Raw genomic sequence first — 8,137 nt, 5'->3', positions numbered from 1 at the left:
AAATGGGGATCACAGAAGAAAGTGATAAGGGTAAAAATCAACTTCGCACATTCTGCAGTTCTCCCTTTACCTTAGTGGTTACCAAAACTTCCTTGCTTCATTTCCTCTGCCATCTTAACTGATATGCTGTGAAAAATGAGTAAGGAGACCCATCTGAATCTTGGCTCAAAATTTTTGAAACTTAGCATTATCTTAGGAATGACTAGTGTCAGAGCTTTTCAAATTTGGAAAGATATGTTTACATCTGCTAAAGCAACTATAAAGAATAGATTTACAATCAAATGTTTTAAAGCAGGAATTTCCTGTCTATATATATTATCAGAACTCAAATTTCATGTAGTATAACTAAACACTTGAACACTCATAGTTGTCCTAGCCAGCCTTGTTGAGTCTCCACCACACTCCTTAACAGTCGGGTTATGCATAAGCTGATTCTTCTGTCTTTCTGAAGTTATAAGACTTTTCTCTCACTATTGTCCAGTTGTTTGTTCCAGGTGATTTCTCCACAATGTAGTTGTAATTCCAGAATGGTCCTGGGAGAAGGTTAGTGTGGCTTCCACTCACTTCTCCATCATCTTGTGCCTTCAAAATGAATTTTAAGTTAAGATGCAGAATGCATTTACATTCTCCAATATCTGTCATTTACTGTTTACCAACATAGCTCTCCAATAGTAGATAGACTTTGTGACTACTGAAATCTTAAAATCTTTATAAATGACATGCTCGGTGGAAAAGTAATTGTAATAGCCAGTTTAGAAACCAGTTTAGATATTTCCTAGCAGGTTTTTACCCAAGGAAAGGGAAATATATGTCCATACAAAAATCTGTATGTGTTTATAGCCTATCTATTTATAATCGCCAAAACTGAAAACAACCTCAATATCTATAAACTAGTGAAGAGGGAAACAACTCTGATTCATCCTTCCATACAATGGAATACAACTCAACTCTAATAGGATCAACAAAATTGATGAGTTTCATATTTGTATTGCTAAGTGAAAGAAAACACACTCAAAGGGCTACGTATTATATGATTCCATTTATATGACATTCTAGAAAAGACAAAAATATAAGAACATAAATCAGACCAGCAATTGCCAATGGCTAGAAGGGAAATAATTGACTACAAAGGAATTTTTTTTATTGTGGTTGTATAGAGCAGGTCTTTTAATAACATTATTTTGTTGAATGTCATTTCATTATAACATTGAGGAAAAAATCACTTTCTAAGAGCTACCATCTGTGTGGAATTTAGACATTCTCCCCATGTCTGCTTGGTTTTTCTCTGGTACTCTGGTTTCTTCCCAAATCCCAAAGTTGTGTATGTGAGATGCATTGGTGTGTCTACATTGTCTCAGTATATGTGTGACTTTGAGTGTGGGTGCGGGTAGTCCTGGGATAGAAGAGCATCCTGTCCAGGGTGGGTTCTTATCTTTTGCTCTAAGCTGCTGGGATAATCTCTGGCCACCAGCAACCCTGAACTAGAACAGGTGAGTTGGCAAGCAGTTATCTTACTTGTTTTTATTATTCTTTCTTAAATATATATATCATTCATACTTATTTCAATGTTTAATATTAGAAATTTTGAGGTCTTTATTTGGAAGTTTAGGGATGTTTTTGTGGCCAGAAATATGTCACGAGAACTTTATTATTTTTATCAATTCACTTACGGTAAAATTTGTTTCCTTATAGGTTGGTTCACTTAATGTTTCAGTTTCTAAGAACCTATTGACAATGTTAAGTGAGGACTTACTGTATAATTGTTAAATTTCATAACTGTTAAACTACATAATTATTATATACCAAAAGGATAAATTTCACTGTATTTTAATAAATCTCCCTTTAATGAAACACACTGTAATATATTAAATTAACCATTATAGCTAACAATTTTTCAGAGATGATTAACCATTTGGTAAAATTTCCAAGCCCTTTCTTTCTTGTTTTGTCCCAATTTGGGTGGGTTCCTGGCATATTCACACTTCTACTAGAGTGATGGAAGCTAAAATGAGAATGTGTTAAACCTAAAATCACTTGATATACATTAATTATGGAAAGTATAGAGATAAACATAGAAAAACCAAGGTCTAAAATTAGATTTGGGGGCATGCTATGGATTTCAGTTATCTACCCCAAAAGGTTTTGAAATGAGAAGCTTTTGTTCATGTGAACTATATCCATCAATGTCTACTGTATTAAAAACAAGAAATTTTAGCCCTGGCTGGTGTGGTTCTGTGGACTGGGTGCAGGCCTACCAACCAAATGGTCGCCCATTTAATTCCCAGTCAGGGCATATGCCTGGATTTCAGGCAGGGTCCCCAGTAGCGGGTGTGCAAGAGGCAACCACATATTGATGTTTCTCTCCCTCTCTTCCTTCCTCTCCTCCACTCTCTCTAAAAAATAAATAAATAAAATCATTAAAAAAAGAAACATTAACTCTTCTTCTCTCCAGTGGTTGGTGCTGAGAATGTAGAGTGTGTGCTCTGGCATCAGAACACACATTTATTATTAAAAATAAAAAAAATAAAAAAAAACACCGAAAAATCTTAAAAAATCTTTTAAAACCCCCCAAAAAGAAATTACAAAAAATTCGGATCTCCCCATCTGGAGACACATTTTTTTTCTTCTTTTTTATAAAATAACCCTGTGAAGCAGCCAAGACCGACCAGCCGCAGTCCTGCAACACAGCAGGTCCAAGGAATAACCAAGAGACTGAGGCCGTCTTGCTTCCCAGACTGCCACTGACACCCTCATTCATCAGCTGCCATCAGCAGCCAGTGGCAATCAGAGCTGATCAACCCTGTTCTGTGGCTGTTGAGTAGTTTGCGATTCTCGTTGATTTTTGTCCCTCTGTGCTTGCCCCTGCTCCCTTTCCCTCCACGCACCTCCCCAGCTCTAGCCCTTGGCCCCAGAACTAGTTCTCCTCCTCTTATGGAAAGGTTTCAAAGTCATGGCCTGTGGCTTTGTGTGCCTCCCTGTCAAGATGAACCCCAGCTACCCTATGGCCTCTATCTACATGGGGAACTTTACCTCTACATGACTGAGGCAATGTTCTATGAGAAGTTCAGTGGGTTGGGCCCATCCTCTCCATCCAGGTCTACAGGGACATGATCACCCACCACTCCTTGGACTGCTGGCATGTGAACTTCCAGCAGCTGGTGGACGCAGAGGCATGCTTTGGACACCATGAATTTCGATGTTATAAAGGGCAAGCCAGTTACTCTCATGTGCTCTCAGCATGATACATCACTTTGCAAAAGTGGAGTGGGCAACATATTCATTAAAAATTTGGACAAATCCCCCCAGAAAAAGCCCTGGCTGGTGTAGCTCAGTGAATTGAGCCTAGGCTGGGAACCAAAGGCTCTTGGGTTCAATTCCCAGTCAGGGCACATGCCTGGGTTGTGGGCCAGGTCACCAGTGGGGGCCACATGAGAGGCAATCACACATTGATGTTTCTCTCCCTCTTTCTCTCTTAATTCCCCTCTTTAAAAACAAATAAATAAAATCTTTAAGAAAGTCATTAAAATTGGAAAAATTCATTGATAATAAAACACTGATACATTTTCTGCTTTTGGTAACATCCTTTCATGTAAGGTGGTTTGTGATGAAAATGGTTCCAAGGGTTGTGGATTTTTATATTTTGAGGCATAGGAAGAAGCTGAAAGAGCTATTGAAAAAATGAATGGGATGCTTCTAAATGATGACAAAGTACTTGTTGGATGATTTAGGTCTCTTAAAGAATGAGAAGCAGAACTTGGAGCGAGGGCAAAATAGTTCACCAATGTTTACATCAAAAATTTTGGAGAAGACATGGATGATGAGTGCCTTAAGGATCTCTTTGGAAAGTTTGGACCTGTCTTGAGTGTGAAAGTGATGACTGATGAAAGTGGGAAATCTAAAAGTTTTGGATTTGTAAGCTTCCAAAGGCACAAACATGCTCAGAAAGTTGTGGATGAGATTAATGGAAAGGTACTTAATGGAAAATAAATTTATGTTGGTTGAATTCAGAAAAAAAGTGGAATAGCAGATGGAACTTAAGCACAACTTTGAACAGATGAAGCAGGATAGGATCACTAGATACCAGGGTATTAACCTTTATGTGAAAAATCTTGATGATGGCATTGAAGTTGAACATCTCTGGAAAGAGTTTCCTCTATTTGGTACAATCACTAGTGCAAAGGTTATGATAGAGGGTGGTCACAGAAAAAAAATTGGTTTTGTATGTTTCTCCTCCCTAGAAGAATCCACTAAAGCAGTTACAAAATGAATGGTAGAACTGTGGCTACCAAGCCATTGTAAGTAGCTTTAGCTCAGCACAAAGAAGAGCACCAGCCTCATCTCACTAACTAGTATATATAGAGAATAGCAAGTGTGAGAGCTGTGCCCAACCCTGTAGTCAACTCCTACCAGCCAGCACCTCCTTCAGATTACTTCATGGCAGCTATCCCACAGACTCAGAGACATGCTGATACTATCCCTCTAGTCAAATTGCTCAACTTAGACCAATTCCTTTCTGGATTTCTTAGGGTGCCAGACCTCATCCATTCCAAAATATGCTTGTTGCTATCTGCCCAGCCACTCCTAGAACACCATTTAGTACTATGAGACCGGCTTCTTTACAGGTTCCATGAGTCATGGTGACACAGCATGTTGCTGACATATCAACATAGACAATGGGTCCACATCCTTCAGCTGCTGCTGCTATAGCTACTCCTGCTGTCTGCACTCTTCCACAGTATAAATATGCTGCAGGAGTTTGCAATCCTCAACAACATCTTAATGCACAGCCACAAGTTACCATGCAGCAACCTGCTGTTAATGTACAAGGTCAGTGCCTCTCCTCAAGAACAAAATCAAATGTTGAATGAACAGCTGTTTCCTCTCATTCAAGACACATACCCCACTCTTGCTGGTAAAATCACTGGCATGTTGTTGGAGATAGATAATTCAGAACTTCTTCATTTGCCTGAACCTCCAGAGTCTCTCCATTCTAAAACTGATGAAGCTATAGCTCTCCTGCAAGCTCACCAAGCTAACAAGCCTGCCCAGAAAGCAGTTAACAGTGCCACTGGTGTTCCAACTGTTTAAAATTGATCAGGAACCACATTTTTTCTTAGTGCTTCCCCAAAGAAAAATATCTAAACATTGAAAAACTTAACTATTATGAAAAAAAAACATTGCAAAATAGAAAATGAATTTAAAAAAGGAAAGGAAAGGAGAGAGAGTTGGAAGATGGCAGCCAAGTATGTGGTAATGGAGCCCACTTTCCTCTGTGCACAGGTGGAACACCTAGCCAATCTTCTTAGGAACAGAGTGAACAGCCAACAGAATCCCAGCATATATGAAAGCTGGAGGCAAAAGTCGTAGAGGACATTGAAAAACACATGGTTAAGGAGATTGCATTGGGACAGTAGGGACCCTGAGACCAGCGTGAGGACAAGGGCTGCTACAGCCCCTGGCCTGGCACCTGCCACAGGGTCCTTGGATGAGAGCCAAAGCAACAGCTACCTCCCCTGCCAAACAGGGAGGACAGAGAGGCACCAGGATGGATTTGGATGCTTGAAGTCACTGGGGAGAATAAGGATGAAGTTGGAGATGTACAGGGACAGTGTTCACCCACTGGGACTGTGGATACCAGCTGGGTCATTACCAGAGAAATTGGGGAGCAGGGTGATGTCTGGAGAAGGGGGAAGAATTGGGCTGTGATGGACCCTAACCCAGATAGTCTCTGGTCTGGTTGGAAAGTTGGGCTGTATGAGAGGCAAGGTGCTTGTTAAGAGTGGCAGGCTAGTACAGGAGGATTTTATTAAAAATAAAAAAGCTCTCAATCACTGTTTAGGCAACCCTCCCAAAGTGGCGCCCCCTGCTGCAGCCCCACAGCTGCTGTGGCCATGCCGCTACCCCTGCTGCCACAACTGCAACCACACCCCTGCCCTCGCCCCTGCCCCTCACATTGCCTGGAGGGCTCACTAAGAGGAAGTAGGAGGCACCCCCCACAGAGGAGAATAGGAGGGCTCAGGAGGTTGGCAGTTCCTAGAAAGACTTAACTCAGTGGAGGAACCAAACTATCCTGAAGAGTTTGAGAGTACCAGGCACCTAGGACAGCAAAGAGGGAGAAGTGGTATGTGAGTTGCCCCTAATTAGTACACCTGAAGAGCAGTACAACTGGAAGATTGAAGGCACCAGCCTAGTACAGACAGGCAGTGGGGGCCCAGCAGTGCACAGAGGAATGGGGCTGGAGGCTGGGCAACTGTGAAGATTGTGGTGCAGACCTGGCCCACATCCTCAGAAAACTATAGCAAGGGAGAAAAGTGAAGCCCAACACCCCTCAGCCTGCAGCATCCAGGAAGACCAGCAGAACTCACCTGGTGGGTTTAAAGTCAGCAGGAGGCTCTTTTTTCCTTTTTTTTTTTTTTTTGTTTTCTCTTTTTCCCCAAGTGACACAATCAGACCTGGAGCTGTGAAAGGACCAGAGGCAGACCCAGAGAGGAAACACAAGGCTAACTGCAACAACTGAGAAATTGAGACAAATTTCATTTTGCTATTGTAGAAAACTTGCATGTTATTGTTTATTTGTACTATTACTTTTTCCATTATTTTTACTTCTCTTATTTTATTAGTATTTTTTTTTATTTCTCTTCTTTCTGTTTAGTTTTCTTTGTTTTATTTGTTTGTTTAATTGCATTATTTGACTGGTTTTTCTTGTTCTCTCTTTTACAGTGTATTTTAGTTTTCCTTTTTTCATTTCACTTGTGTTCTAATAGCACACTACTCTAGGCCGTGTACTTCCTATTCTTGTTATTCAGATTATATAGTTCCTGTCATATGATTGTTTTCCAGTATTGTTGTAAATAATTGTTGTTCTATATCATTGTAAATACTACATAGCACCTTTCCCTGGTCTTAGCCCATTTCACTATCTTCTGGAGCTTTATTACTGTTGTGGTTAACTCTATTCACTCACACACTACAACTACTGTCTATCATTTACTCTCAATGTATCTCATAATCTGACCTCCCACAACCTCATTGCTTTCTGGATTCAGATCACAATCCTTCCCCCCTCTAACAAGAGCCTTATCTTTTTCCACCCTTTATAAAAAGTGGCTAGTCGGGTGAAATATCACAGTTAACACTGCATGTATCCAAAGGATCTCCTATATCTTCTCTACATGTTGGTGCTTTAAATCCAATAGAATATATTCCCTCTTTCTTAATCCATTTTGCCTTCCCCCTCCAACTCATCACATAAAAGAGTAGGTGGGAGCCATGAACAACAATATACCTCTTGAAAGAGAGAGCCCACCAAGAAAGGAACCACCAACAGATAATAAAGGAAGATGGTGGAGAAGTTAGTGGCAGCCACACTAACATCCACCCAGGACCAATCTGGAATTACAACTAAATGGTGGAGAAAATACCCAGAACAAACAACTGAACAATACCAAGAGAGAATCCTCATAACCTTAGACAGACAGAAGTACTAGCATTGACTTAACCTGTCTGTACATCCACAACAGCACAAAAGACATAGTGGGTGGAGTGACTCTCAGTCAGCCAGCTGGAGGGAAGGGCCCACCAAAGAAAGACCCAACAACAATCAAAATCCAAATACATCCAGAGAGACAACATAAATGGCATCGCAAGAACAACAAGTTCAGGAGATCAAGGAGACTGCACCATTGACTCTCACAGGTCTACAACCATAGAAATTCACACCACAAACTCAAGGGGACAGAACAGATCAACATAAGAGGCAGAGGCTAATGCGATGAGTCTCACAAACAGTGGGAAGACAAAGAAACAAACCCAAAATGAAAGGAAAGAAGGAAGCCTAGAAAGAATGCTAAATGAATTACAGGAAAGTCAACTCTCAGATACTGAGTTCAAAGCAATGGTTACAAGGAAGCTCAAGGAGCTCACTGAGAATTACCAAAAACTACAGGGAAACCATGCTGAACTTACTGCAAACTATATCAACATGAAAAATGAAATATAAACTATCAACAAGAGCCAACAGGAAAAGAAAAATACAATTTCTAATTTGAAGAATACAGTAGAAGGAATCAAAAGCAGGTTGGATGAAGCAGAGGATCAAATTAGTGAGGTGGAGGACAAGGTAGAAAAAAAACTCCCA

General features: G+C 40.5%; 1 pseudogene; it reads left to right on the top strand.

Moving 5' to 3' along the window:
- Positions 1-2,983: 2,983 nt before the first annotated feature.
- On the top strand, positions 2,984-5,088 carry LOC123805172 (annotated as a pseudogene).
- Positions 5,089-8,137: the final 3,049 nt, after the last annotated feature.

Source organism: Phyllostomus hastatus, unplaced genomic scaffold (genome assembly GCF_019186645.2).
Source record: "Phyllostomus hastatus isolate PE091 unplaced genomic scaffold, TTU_PhHast_1.1 phas_scaffold_28, whole genome shotgun sequence".
NCBI lineage: Eukaryota > Metazoa > Chordata > Mammalia > Chiroptera > Phyllostomidae > Phyllostomus > Phyllostomus hastatus.
The sequence above is the reverse complement of the archived record's forward strand: the minus strand, read 5'-3'. Positions and strand labels throughout refer to the sequence as shown.